The sequence below is a fragment of the Juglans microcarpa x Juglans regia genome, chromosome 2D (assembly GCF_004785595.1).
Source record: "Juglans microcarpa x Juglans regia isolate MS1-56 chromosome 2D, Jm3101_v1.0, whole genome shotgun sequence".
NCBI lineage: Eukaryota > Viridiplantae > Streptophyta > Magnoliopsida > Fagales > Juglandaceae > Juglans > Juglans microcarpa x Juglans regia.
Window position 1 is genome coordinate 1,965,001 of NC_054596.1, and position 14,473 is coordinate 1,979,473.

Here is a 14,473-nt window from a genome sequence, read left to right on the forward strand (position 1 = left end):
AAGTTTATATATTATATACATTTATATTCTCATCTAAAGTATTATGCTATCATACTATACAATGTAGTATATAGTTATAGATATATAAAATGTAGAATACATATTATAGTATAAGTTAGTATATAATAAAGAATTTAATAAATAACAATTTAATATATATTATTCATTTATATATATGGTAAGTTTATATATTATATATATTTATGTTCTCATTTAAAGTATTATGCTATCATACTATACAATGTAGTATATAGTTATAGATATATAAAATGTAGAATACATATTATAGTATAAGTTAGTATATAATAAAGAATTTAATAAATAACAATTTAATATATATTATTCATTTATATATATGGTAAGTTTATATATTATATACATTTATATTCTCATCTAAAGTATTATGCTATCATACTATACAATGTAGTATATAGTTATAGATATATAAAATGTAGAATACATATTATAGTATAAGTTAGTATATAATAAAGAATTTAATAAATAACAATTTAATATATATTATTCATTTATATATATGGTAAGTTTATATATTATATATATTTATGTTCTCATTTAAAGTATTATGCTATCATACTATACAATGTAGTATATAGTTATAGATATATAAAATGTAGAATACATATTATAGTATAAGTTAGTATATAATAAAGAATTTAATAAATAACAATTTAATATATATTATTCATTTATATATATGGTAAGTTTATATATTATATACATTTATGTTCTCATTTAAAGTATTATGCTATCATACTATACAATGTAGTATATAGTTATAGATATATAAAATGTAGAATACATATTATAGTATAAGTTAGTATATAATAAAGAATTTAATAAATAACAATTTAATATATATTATTCATTTATATATATGGTAAGTTTATATATTATATACATTTATGTTCTCATTTAAAGTATTATGCTATCATACTATACAATGTAGTATATAGTTATAGATATATAAAATGTAGAATACATATTATAGTATAAGTTAGTATATAATAAAGAATTTAATAAATAACAATTTAATATATATTATTCATTTATATATATGGTATAGTTTATATATTACGTTCGAACGTTAAATAAGAGTAGGACTATTACGTTCGAACTATTCATGTTAACGTTCGAACGTTAAATAAGAGCGGGAAATTTCCCGCTCGATTAAGGTATGTGTGTGATTATTCAGACGTTCGAACGTTTAGACTATGCGTTCGAACGTTATTTGATGAATTAGTTCGGAAAATTTAACTCTCAAATATTGTAACACTTTGATGAAATAAACGTTCGGACGTTTAAGTTAAATGTTCGAACGTTTATCTGTAAATTTACAAACGTTCGAACGATAAATTGTGATACATTCGAACATATATGAGGAAAGTGCGGGAACTTTCCCGCTAGATTTTATGATATAAATTAGAAGGGTACGTTCGAACGTGTATTGTAAACGTCCGAACGTTATGAATTAGTGAAATTTTAGCATATAACGTTCGGACGTAAAACTTAAACGTTCGAACGTTTAAACTAATAATTTGCGGTATTAATCAGTACGCGCACGGGAGGAAGCGGATCATTTCTCTTCTCCCGTGCGCGCAACAGACAGAGAGAGAGAGAGCGAGAGAGAGAGAGAGACAGAGAGAGAGAGAGAGAGAGAGAGAGAGACAGAGAGAGAGAGAGAGAGAGAGAGGGTGTTAGTGTGAGAGAGAGTTGAGTTAGAGAGTAAGAGAGAGTTGAGTTTTGGTAAGAGAATATTTTTATTTCTTATTTTTATTTGAATTTTATGATATTTATAGAATGTGTTTTTGTTATAGAATATTTCTAATAAGTTAGTGTTGTATTTTTTTGAAGGATTGCTTGTTTTGGGAAGTTGGAAGATTTTGATTTGTAAGAGGATATTGTGAGTGCTAGGTATATTTCTAAACTTTATCAATATATTGTTGTGATTTTATACTTACTCTTGAAATATTGTGATTATTATTTGTATAGTTTGTAAATAGTTTGTGAGTTTTTGTAAATATGTTGTGATATGAATTTGAAATATTGTGTTTCTTATTAGGTATATGTTTTCATTAGGCTTTGTTAATACATGTTTATTACTTACTCAACTTTAAAAATATGTTAATACATGTGGCATGTTATTTTGTGAATATATTGTGAGTTTTTTCTAGTATGTTGTGATATAAACTTTAAATATTTAAATTATTATTTGTGAATGTTTGAATATATTTACATTATTACAAATAAGTAAAATGTTCGTACAGTAGGAATCGTACGTTCGAACGTTTAAGTTAACGTTCGAACGTTAAAATAAGAGCGGGAAATTTCCCGCTCAAGGTTTCTGTGTGATTATTGTACCGTTCGAACGTTTAGACTATGCGTTCGAACGTTACTTAAATTAGTGCGGAAAATTTAACTCTCAAATATGGTAACACTTTGATGAAATAAACGTTCGGACGTTTAAGTTAAATGTTCGAACGTTAATCTCTAAATTTACAAACGTCCGAACGTAAACTTGTGATACATTCGAACATATATGATTAAAGTGCGGGAACTTTCCCGCTAGATTTTATGTTATAAATAAGAAGGGTACGTTCGAACGTGTACTGTAAACGTCCGAACGCTACGAGGAGAGGAAATTTTATTAAATAACGTTCGGACGTTCAACTGAAACGTCCGAACGTTTAAGGTAACGTTCGGACGTACAAGTTAAACGTTCGAACGTTTAAACAAATAATGTTAGAACTTAATCCGTGCGCGCACGGGAGCGCCATTGAACATTTTTTCTTCTCCCGTGTGCGCAACACAGAGAGAGAGAGTGGAGTTGGAGAGTTAGAGAGAGTTGAGTTTGGTAAGAAAAAATTTTTATTTCTTGTCTTTATTTGAATTATATGATATTTATACAATGTGTTTTTGTGATATGGATTTGAAAAATTGTGATAATAATATGAAGTTTTAAGTAATAATAAATAAAAGTAACTCTTTAAGAATTATAATAATTAAAATTATTGTATAACCATTGAAATTTAAGAATGATAGTGTAAGTATAACAATTAAAATTATATTTTAGGAATGATAATAATTAAAATTATAATATAACCTTTAAAATACTCTTCAATAAAAAAGTCTTGAAACTACTAAATAAGTAGAGTTTGAATATGTAAATATACTTATTTATTACAAACTAAAGAGAAAGGAAATAAGGATCAAATAGATTCTTATATAAAAATTATATACTTATTGTCTATATAAGTAAATAACTCACTAAATTAAGTATAACAATTAAGATTATAATTGTAGAATGATAATAAGTCGAAATTATATAATAACATTTAAAATTATATATAACAATTATAATCTCTAAATTTTGGTCTAATTGCTTGACTGTCATAGTCTCTTCGGCCTTGAGAGGAGTGTCGAGGTCGGACAGTTTGTGACGGTTAAGTAATTAGACCAAAATTTAAACATTTCATCAAGATCATTCTCCCTCGTTGTGTACAAGACACGAAACAGGGGGTCACATAATCTTCCATCCCTCTTTAGTTTAACAAATATGGAGATATTATTGTATGATTATATTGCTAGATGCGTGTGTCATTGCATAAATACCCTTAGACCCGTTTGGGAATCAGTGTACATTTATGTGTCCACTGATTCCTGAATTGTCCAGTGTGGACAGTTTGAGATTATATTATCTGTATTGCACATTTTTGTTACTCGCTACTTTCCACGTTTAATATGAAGTTTCGGTGTCTTCTTCATTGTTCTTCGGGTATACTGTTCGTCGGGTCACAATCCCGATATTTGAACATGTATACTTGGAGAATTATGGGGAGGTGCTGCCGAAATTTCTACTAACGTAGAAATTAGTAGAGTGACGAGATTTGTGCAATATGGAGAATATAATCTCGAATGGGATAGGACCAACTACCTTATCAACAAAGTAATGAGAATTGGAGCATGACATGCATGTGAATTTTCAATGTACGTGTTATTAATATATAGATGTTTTTAGAAATGGATAAAAATTGGATGCGTCTGGACGATAGACTTGGAAAGGATTACGTACCCTATGCATGTGGAGTAAGAACTTTCATTGATTTTGCACGGGCTTCTGCTGATAGTCGTGGTTACATTAAGTGTCCATGTCGAGGGTGTAAAAATTTGTGTGCGATAGGATTGGATGAAGTAGAGCGTCATATATTTGTGAACGGTATGGATCTGGGGTATACGCGATGGGTACTGCATGGTGAGCCGTATGAAGGGTCAGCAGATGTATTGGTCGATCATCACAATTATTTGCGGCACATGGATGATGATTATGAGCATGATGAGATGGAGGAGATGTTGGGTGATATTGGAGCTGGGATGTTTATGGATGAGGTTAACGACAATGCCTCAACTGGTGGATCAGGGACTGATTGTGAAAATTTCCCTTCACTGTGGGAAGATGCAAAGCGCGAGCTTTACCCAGGTTGTACAAAACATTCGAAAATGTCGTTTATTGTGCGGTTGCTTCACATTAAATCATTGTGTGGGATGTCGACGAAAGCAATAAACATGGTATTGGACTTATTTAACGAGGTGCTTCCCGAAGGGTCTGCATTGCCTAAGAACTTTTATGAAGCGAAGCAGTTGAGAAAGGGATTAGGATTTGAGTACAAGTCCATACATGCATGCAAGAATGATTGTGTATTGTTCTGGAAGGAGAACGAGGAGAAACAAGCATGTCCTGTATGTGGAGAGTCGAGGTGGAAAGGTAAGAAAAACGTTCCGGTTAAGGTGTTGCGGTATTTTCCCTTGAAACCTAGGTTGCAAAGACTATATATGTGTAAGAAAACAGCTCATGATATGAGGTGGCATGAGGAGAAAAGAGTTAAGAATGACGGGTATATGAGGCATCCAGCTGATTCACTTGCGTGGCAGTCTTTCGATAATCAGTATCCAGAGTTCGGGTTAGAAGCTCGGAACGTGCGCCTGGGACTCACAACCGATGGATTCAACCCTTTTGGGAATATGAGTACAAGTTATAGCACTTGGCCCGTGGTATTGATTCCGTACAATCTTCCACCATGGAGGTGCATGAAGGCGCCAAACTTTTTGTTAACTTTACTCATCCCTGGCCCTAGATCACCTGGGAATGATATTGACGTATTCATGCAGCCGTTGATTGAAGAGCTGAAAGAGTTATGGGAAACAGGGGTTAGAACTTATGATGCATCTAAGTCGACATCTTTTCAGATGCATGCTGCGGTAATGTGGACCATAAATGATTTTCCGGCGTATGGGAATCTTTCCGGCTGGAGTACGAAAGGGAAGTTAGCGTGTCCGACGTGTAATAAAGAAACTGCTAGTGAGTGGCTAAAATTTTCTCAGAAGTTGTGTTTCATGGGTCATCGACGTTATTTACCAGCAAATCATGCATGGAGAAGAGAATGTGCCAAGTTTGATGGGAGAGTAGAGGATAGGATTGCACCAAAAGAGTTATCTGGAGAAGAGATAGTGGAACAACTGGAACATGTTAGAGCGAACAATTTTGGCAAAGGTCGGGGAAAGAACAAGAGAAAACGAGCCGTACCAGAATTGAATTGGACAAAGCATAGTATTTTTTTTGACTTGCCGTATTGGTCGTCATGCAAGTTGCGACATAGTTTGGATGTAATGCATATAGAGAAGAATATTTGTGATAATATACTGGGTACATTGATGAGTATTAACAAAAAGACGAAAGACACGATCAAGACGAGGAAAGATCTTGAGAGAATGAGAATTAAACATAATCTGCATTTACGGGTGGAAGGCAACAGGGTGGTCATGCCGCATGCATGTTTTACGATGACGAGGGAGGAGAGGATGGATTTCTGCAAATGGTTGCAAGGTGTGAAGTTGCCAGATGGTTATGCTTCAAATATTGGTAGATGCGTGAGTCCTGATGATTGGAAAATCAATGGATTGAAAAGTCATGATTGTCACGTATTTTTGCAGAAGTTATTACCTGTGGGAATTCGTGGGAAGCTTACATCTAATGTACGTGTGGCCATATCTGAACTATGTATGTTTTTCAAGGATTTGTGCACTCGGGTAGTAAATCGAGATGTGTTGTCGAAATTGGAAGAAGACATTGCTACTATACTATGTAAATTCGAGCAGATCTTTCCACCATCATTTTTTGATGTCATGGTCCATTTAGCAATACATTTACCGCGAGAGGTACTTCTGGGTGGACCGGTGCAGTTCCGTTGGATGTATCCAGTTGAAAGATATTTGGGTCGATTGAAGCGCACTGTTGGGAATAAAGCCAAAGCTGAGGGTTCAATAGCAGAGGCATATATACACGATGAATGGTTAACATTTTGCTCTCTATATCTTCGTGGTGTTGAGACACGATTTAATCGTCAAGAGCGAAATGCTGATCTTGCTACTCCGCCTCCTCGTGAGCTATCAGTGTTTTCCCAGAATGTACGACCCTTGGGTGCACAAACAGGTTACGATTTAATTGATGGAGAGTTGGGTAAAGTTCGGTGGTATGTGCTAAATAACTGCCGAGAGATTGATGATTATCTTAGGTATGTCATTTCATTTCTTTGAATAATTATAGTTTTCTTTAAATTAATTAGAATTGTTGTGCTCAAAATATACTTCTTTTGCAACATGTTATAACAGTGACCACATGGACAAACTTAGGACGGAAGGCGTAGAAAATATAGAGGCAAGACACGAGGAAGAATTTCCCGGATGGTTTGAAGAACGTGTATGAACTAAAATTATATATATGTTATATTGTGAAATTTTTAACTCTGGATAATGAAATAATCAATATAATCTATTTCAATTTATAGATTTTGGAACAACGTGCTCGTGATCCCGGATCAATTTCTTCTGAATTGTATGCATTGGCCCGTGGTCCCTCAAATAGAGCACTTCGATATACTGCATGCACGGTCCGAGGTTATAGATTCCATACTTTGGACCGTGAACGTAATAGAAAGACTCAAAATTGTGGTGTGTTGGTCGAGGGGAGTCATGGAACAGATGATATTGACTATTATGGTGTCATACGTGATATTATCGGATTGAAATATCTGGGTGGGTCTGTAACATATGTCTTTAAATGTGATTGGTGGGATCTAGGCGGTGGTCGGGTTTCGATACATAGGGATAATCACTTTACGAGTGTCAATACTGCATCTAAATGGTACGAAGATGATCCATTCGTATTGGCTTGTCAAGCTACCCAAGTCTATTACTTGATTGATCCAATGAAAAGTGCTGATGAAGATAGTGGGGAGATAACTTGGCGAGTCGTACAAAAATTTGTTCCTCGAAATATATATGAAGCAGGAACGGGTGCAGATTACGAGAATAGTGGAGATGAAGATGACACTCCGATTGTTGAGGCATACCAGGAAGATGGAGAGGGTATTAACTTGTTTGTTGACCTCGGTGCACTCGAGTTGCTCCCCTTGTGTAGAGATGATGTCCCACCCGTACATCTCGACCCGTCTGTATTAAATGATCATTCAATTCAAGTCAGTGAGGAGGAAGAAGAAGAAGACGAGTCAGAAGATGAAGACGAATCAGAATCCGGGCATGAGGTGGATAAAGATGATGAAGAAGAGGTGCATGATGATGATGAAGATGTTATTGATGGAGATTCTGAAACAAGCATGGAAAATTCATCTGAAGAATAAAAGTACTAAATATTTTATTCATATAGGTGACTATAAAATATCTTGAATTTTCATAATTTCTTCTAATTAATTTTCTTTGATGAACGTTAATTATTTTCAAGAATGCCGCCAAAACGACAACGAAGAAATGTGCCTCCGCCAAGTCCAAGTCCTGAACCCATTGAGGACTTCCCACTTGAGGAATCCGTTCCTGAAGATCAAGCTAACACAGAAGAGAACAACAGCCAGTCGACACCTACCAGTAAGGAAATATTGTCGTTGATAATTATATATATAGTTAATACTTTTTTCTCAATAACTATATAATTATAATTATAGTATATCTATTATCATGTAGTTGATGCATCTGCACGTCGCGGTCGTGGCTATACACGTGGAATCTCTCTTGAAAAAAATAGAAGGCATGGTAAACTGAAGATCACAATTCCTGATAATTCCACTGGAGGAGTGGATGATAGTGCAGCAGCGCTTTCCTCCTATATTGGCACATTAGTTCGAGCTTATGCTCCATTTTATGTGCGCTCATGGCGAGATGTTCCGAATGAGATTAAGGAGCACATTCGAAGTCGTGTGCTGGTGAGTTTACTTTTCAGTACATTTTTTTCACCTAGATTAATATATTATATTTTTTACCTGATTCCCTTATTAGGATGAATTCGACCTCGACTTTGGCCGTAGCGAAGATTTGAGAACCGTGAATGAGTTGATGGCTACACTATTCCGACGTCACAAAGGACGATGTCATGACCACTTCAAGAAGTTTGAGACGTTGGAAGAGGCTGCGCAGTCTCCTTTTCAGCAGATGAAGTTAGATGATTGGAGAAAGTGTTGTGATCTTTTCGCATCTCCAGATTATCAGGTATTTTACATTTATCTCTTTTAATTATTTACATTCATATTCGTTTTATATATTATATGTATACATATTACAATTAACATTTTTAATATATTTTGTAGCACTTGAGTTCTACAAATGCACAGAATAGATCCGTTATGACTGTCCACCATCGTGCCGGTTCAAGGTCATTCCACCGTCTTGCTGAAAAAATGGTAATTAAAAAATTATAGAATTCATTTATTTTCCTGATATTATTTCTGATAAGTACGTACTAATATTATCTTTTTAAAATTGCTAATATTCTCGCTTTGTTAGAAACGTGATGATCCTGAAAACTTTTCCCTCATTCATGTCTATGCTGCTGCTCACACTAATGAGCATAGTGAGTGGATGGATCCTGTCGCTGCAGATAATTATGTAAGCAGTGTTAATTTTGTTAAATAAATTATTTATATAATATTTTAATAGTTTATTTCTTATTTCTATTTCTTTTAATACGTTACTAATTATTTACGATCATTACCTTTTAAATTGCAGAGCAAAATGTTGGAGATGCAGTCGGCTTCTGAGGAATCATCTCCTAGTGACATAGACATATTCACTCAAGTGCTCGGGCCGCAGTCTAGTATGGCAAGAGGTTTGGGACGATCTATCAAGCATAAATGTTCATCCTCCTCAACCTCATCGGCTTCACAAATTAATAATCTTACGGCAGATTTAGAAGCTGCACGGCGTGAGAATGAGTATATGAGGTCTAGGCAACAAGAGTTAGAGTCTCTCTTAGAACGACAGTCTCATTTAGAGACGCGTTTGCAGGACCAACAGAGAGACCAGGAGGAAAGAATACGCAATGAAGTGCAAGAGCAAGTGCAACGGGAGATGATGGTGCAAATGGAACGTGTTATGTCGTTGCAACAGAATCCCCGTGGGAGAGGGAAAAAGAAGAAATAAATTTTATCAATATTTCTGACTAGTTTTAATATCTAATTTTGTACTTTTATAAGACATTCTTACTTCTTAATTGGGTATGTAATATGATACTATTGGTATTATATATGTTTTTAAATTTTATGAAATTAGTATTTCTGATCTGTACGTTCGAATGTAAATAAAAATCGTTCGAACGTTGGTTCACACTGTAACAAACGTTCGAACGTAAATACAATTGAATCGTACGAACGTTAAACTATACGTTCGAACGTACTCACGCTAAAACGAACAAACCGTTCGAACGGTAAAGCGACTAACGTTCGAACAAAAAACTTGCATTCGGACGCTCCTTCGTTTACATTCGAGTATACGTCCGAACATTAAACGCGCTACGTTTGAACATTTACGTTTACGTTCGAACAAATATTCGAACGTTTAATGTAATTAACGTTCGGACGCATTAACATTCGAACGTAAATTTATACGTTCGAACACGATATCCAACGAACGTCAACTTCTCTCATTCGAACGCCAATCGGTCGGGTATAACGTCCGAACGTTTTATTTTACGTTCGAACGTGATTTTCTGTGACAGTTCATAACCGTCACCAAAAAATGAACGTTCGAACGTTGTACCGAACGGAACACTTCCAACCGTCACTAAAAATATTTTTTGTGACGGTTGTACAGTAAACCGTCACCAAATGTTTTCTGTGACGCACTTTAGGTGACGGTCATGGTGACGGTTTCAAACCGTCACCAAAAATTTTTAGTGACAGTTTGCCATTTTTTTGTGACAGTTTTCTCTGTCACAAAATACACATTCTGTTGTAGTGTACGTTCTTTCAGTTATCTTTTGTACATTTTTTTAATCACCCCAACCGAAAGAACAAATGCATTCGTCACGTGAATTCATTGCGACCAAAAAAAAAAAAAGAAAAGGCCTTGTGATTATTTCGAAGTTGGATCTCGTTTATTTTTATAAATAAGATAAATTAAGATTAAAATTAAAAATTAAATAAAATATTACTAGAATAAAAGTTTTAATTACTAGATAACACAAACGTACAATTAGATCGAGCAGCCCAACATCGAGTAGTGGTATATATCAAAAGAGTAGTGATATTATTACTCTCTTATTACTCATTTACTACTTATATATATTTGAAGTTTTTTTTTTATTTTTTTATCAATTTCTTTTAAATATATTTTTAACATTCTTTATTATTAAATAAAAAATAAAAATATATATAATTTTATTAACAGAGAATGTTAACATTCTTCAAATGGTAACATTTTTTAAATTAACTTTCTTTATTAATTAATTTACAGGGCTTTGCTGCTAATATTACTGCGAGATCAGTATGTTGGGCCGCGCAAGTATGAGTGTCGACCTTCGCCGTAAGTCCTAACATTGATTAACTACCGTTTGGTGAGTTTAGATTAAAATTAAAAATTAAATAAAATATTATTTTTTTAATATTATTATTATTTTAAAAATTAAAAAAATTAAATTATTTATTATATTTTGTGTGAAAATTTAAGAAAGTTATAATGATAAGATGAGATAAGATGAAATACTTTTACTATCAAACGAGATCTAAAAGCACTAGCTAAATGTCAGTGCCTAACTAAATTTTGTTTAAATAACTCAAAAGTGATATTTATTGGAGTAATCAAAATTTCAAGACTTTATTTTTGAGCTATAGTAAATTTATCAATTTCTTTAAATTTGGTTAACTATTATTCATCTCTAAAATAATATTTTATTTTAAAAATATTATCAATGGTTACTAATGGATATTTAGGTTGAGGAAAAAATAGTTAGAAAATAATAATTTTAAATTAAATTAAATTATTAATTAATATATAATGTATTTGTAAAATATAAAAATTAAAAAAATATTATTAAAATATTTAATATTATATTATTATTTTAATCTAATGCGGATTAGACCTTCTAATAATTTTCACTTTATTCAAAACTTCAACTTTTTAGTACTTTAGCATGGACTTTCAGTGTCGGCTTTTACTATACGTGGCTTGCTCTTGAGAACCCACTCCTATTTATGGGCCATTCCAACTTTCAAGTCACGTGGACTTGTGCTTGACTTTATCGCGTGTAATCAGAACAGGCCAAGTTTGAGGGGTATGATCATTTGATCAAAAGCGACGCTAGCAAGCTGCAAAAGTTACCTTTAATTGGAAGATAAAAGATTCTTCTTCCTGTCTAATCATGTGTTTGCTTCGTTTCTTTTTTTTTTTTTCTTTCTTTTTAATATTTTATAGATAATAGAGAATTATACATTGAGTCCTCGTATCGGTCGAGAGTAGTCAAAAAACTATTGGGCCAAAAAATATATTTATAAGTGTGTTTATTAATACAATATTAAATATATCATTGATTTGAATAAAGAAAGAGAATTAATATTAATATTAAATACAATATTAATACAATATTGTAATGGATTAGGGCTACAACCCGACCAAACCATCTAGCGTTTGGGCACGATCCGACCCGACCCGCACGTTTGATGGAAAGAATTTGACCCGACCCAATATCGGGTCGACCCATTTAAATTTTCCTAAAATCAAACGATTAACAGCTTCAATCTCAATATCAGAATTATTTTGTGTTCTTGGCATACCCAAACAAACAAAAATCAAGATCAATGGGTTTGATTTTAGGAACCACAACACCAACCTCAATCTCACGATGAAAGTCTGATGGGGGCGACAACACGAAATCAAAATAAAGGAAAGATTGAATCGGAAGCAAATCTCTTTCTTTTAACTTTTGAGGTGGAAACAAAAAAAAGGAAGACTTGTAGTCAATGAGTCATGCCAAAAAAATAAAAAAATAAATTAAAAAAAAGAAAGAAAAGTAGTGAAGTACTAACCACACGTTTATGTTTTTTTTTTCCCATCATGATACAGGGCGTGTGGTCCATTTAAAATCGATTATAAGAATGAAGTAATATTTTTCGATTCTTTGGAACACTCAGAGTTGAGATGAGATGTGAATAGTAGTGAGATGAGTTGTGAATAGTAGTGAGATTTGTGAGTTAAAGTTAATGAATAGTAGTAACTAGTAATGAAATGAGTTGAGATTGGTTGTGAATAGTAGTGAGATTTGTAAGTTAAAGTTAATGAATAGTGGTAAATAGTAATGAGATGAGTTGAGATAGGTTGTGAATCCAAACCGGGCCTCACCCTTTAGTATTTCTCTCAAAGTTGAGGGAGATGAAGCAGGATGTCAGCGCTTCAATCTCATCGACAGTGAACAAGTCAAAAGGAATGGGTTGGGAAGAATGAGGAGTTGGGTTGCTTCGGCAGTGAACTCATAGAAGAACATGTTGCTTGGGGAAAGGATTGGGTTGGGAAGATAAAGGAGTTGGGTTGCTTCGACAGTGAACTCGTCGAAGAACATGTTGCTTGGGTTGGAAAGACGGGGAATGAGGAAGAGAATGGGGAGGCTAGCTAGGGTTTCTACATTCGGATTGCTTAAAATACGACTTGCGGATTGAAACCGGCATTTCATGGGTTCGACCCGAAAATATTTTTAACCCGCATTTTATCGGTCGGGTTGGGTCATTTGACCAGATCGGATATGAAGGTTTCCTGCCCAAGCCTATAATGGATTATACAGTAAGCAATGTGTTTATCGACTTAATTATAAGTAATAAAACTTTTGGTATTTGAAGTTTTTGATCAGTAAGATGTTTGGATTAAGACTTAATTATCACATTTGCAAATAAATTTACCAATACAGGCCCAAAGTAATGTCCATGTATATCCACAACTTAACAAAGTATACAAAATATTCTCATCCAATATGACCAACATTAATTTAGCAATAATTATGCATGCAATGAATTTAAAAATTCTCAAATTCTCACATTTGAGAATTCATAATTAATATATCTCCAAGATTTACTAAATTTCTTGAAAAGTCATGTTATAGATTAAATTTAGTGAGTTGTCTCAGTAAATTGAGATAGTTAAGTACTAATTCAGCTAAGATATCATGATGTATCATTACCAAATAAAACGAAATAGCTAGATGATCATGATCTATAACACTTAAAATGAAGAAGAAGAAGAAGAAAATACTAGCTATATATAATCATAAGAAATTAAACAAGCTAGTTGACCAAAACTAAGTCGGTCAGACATTCTTAATTTTATTGACACACTGCAAAGGAAGTTCGATCGAGCGGATCCACGCATTACATGATGATACGGCATCGAACTAAACCCATTTATTCTCAAACTTGTAGGTACGTACGTTCTTCTCATGATCATCGATCATCATCATCACGAGAAGCATCGATCGTTAATGCCAGCACTAGTACTTATAACTTTTACTATTTTAATCGTACTAATTTCATTACACCGTTAAAAGCTCTGCTTATTCAAGTTGATCCTAGCCTTGAGCCGGTGGACTGCAACGCTTATAGGTGCCTCTTGAACTGCACTTGGGCTTCTGTTTCGCTATGCAAGCAGCATATTGGGGATCTTTGGGGCTTCCGCAGGATTTTCCTGGCACGTAGGGCTTATCCTCGTTTCTGTCAGCAGTAGTACCTACGTACAATATCCATCCAACGTACATAACTAGATCATTGTAAACTTCTTTGCCGGCAACGATAATTGCATGCATCAAATATGACAGTGCCATATGTAAATTTATTTTTAATCATCATGTATTTCATAACTCCCACGTTTGATCATGTTATGGCACTGTCGTATTTATAATTTTCTATTTAAGCTTCTGAATATATCAAAATACCTAATAATTAAGTTCGGGTCTTCGAGAATATTATCTTTAATTTGATAATATATACATAATATTTTTTATAAGATCGTAATTAATAATTAAAAATTATGTCTATATTATGTATACAGAACATCATGTTTACTATGTAAATTAAATAACTCATACACTTTGTCATAAATTAACGATAATAACGTTGGGAAAATTGAAATAAAAAAT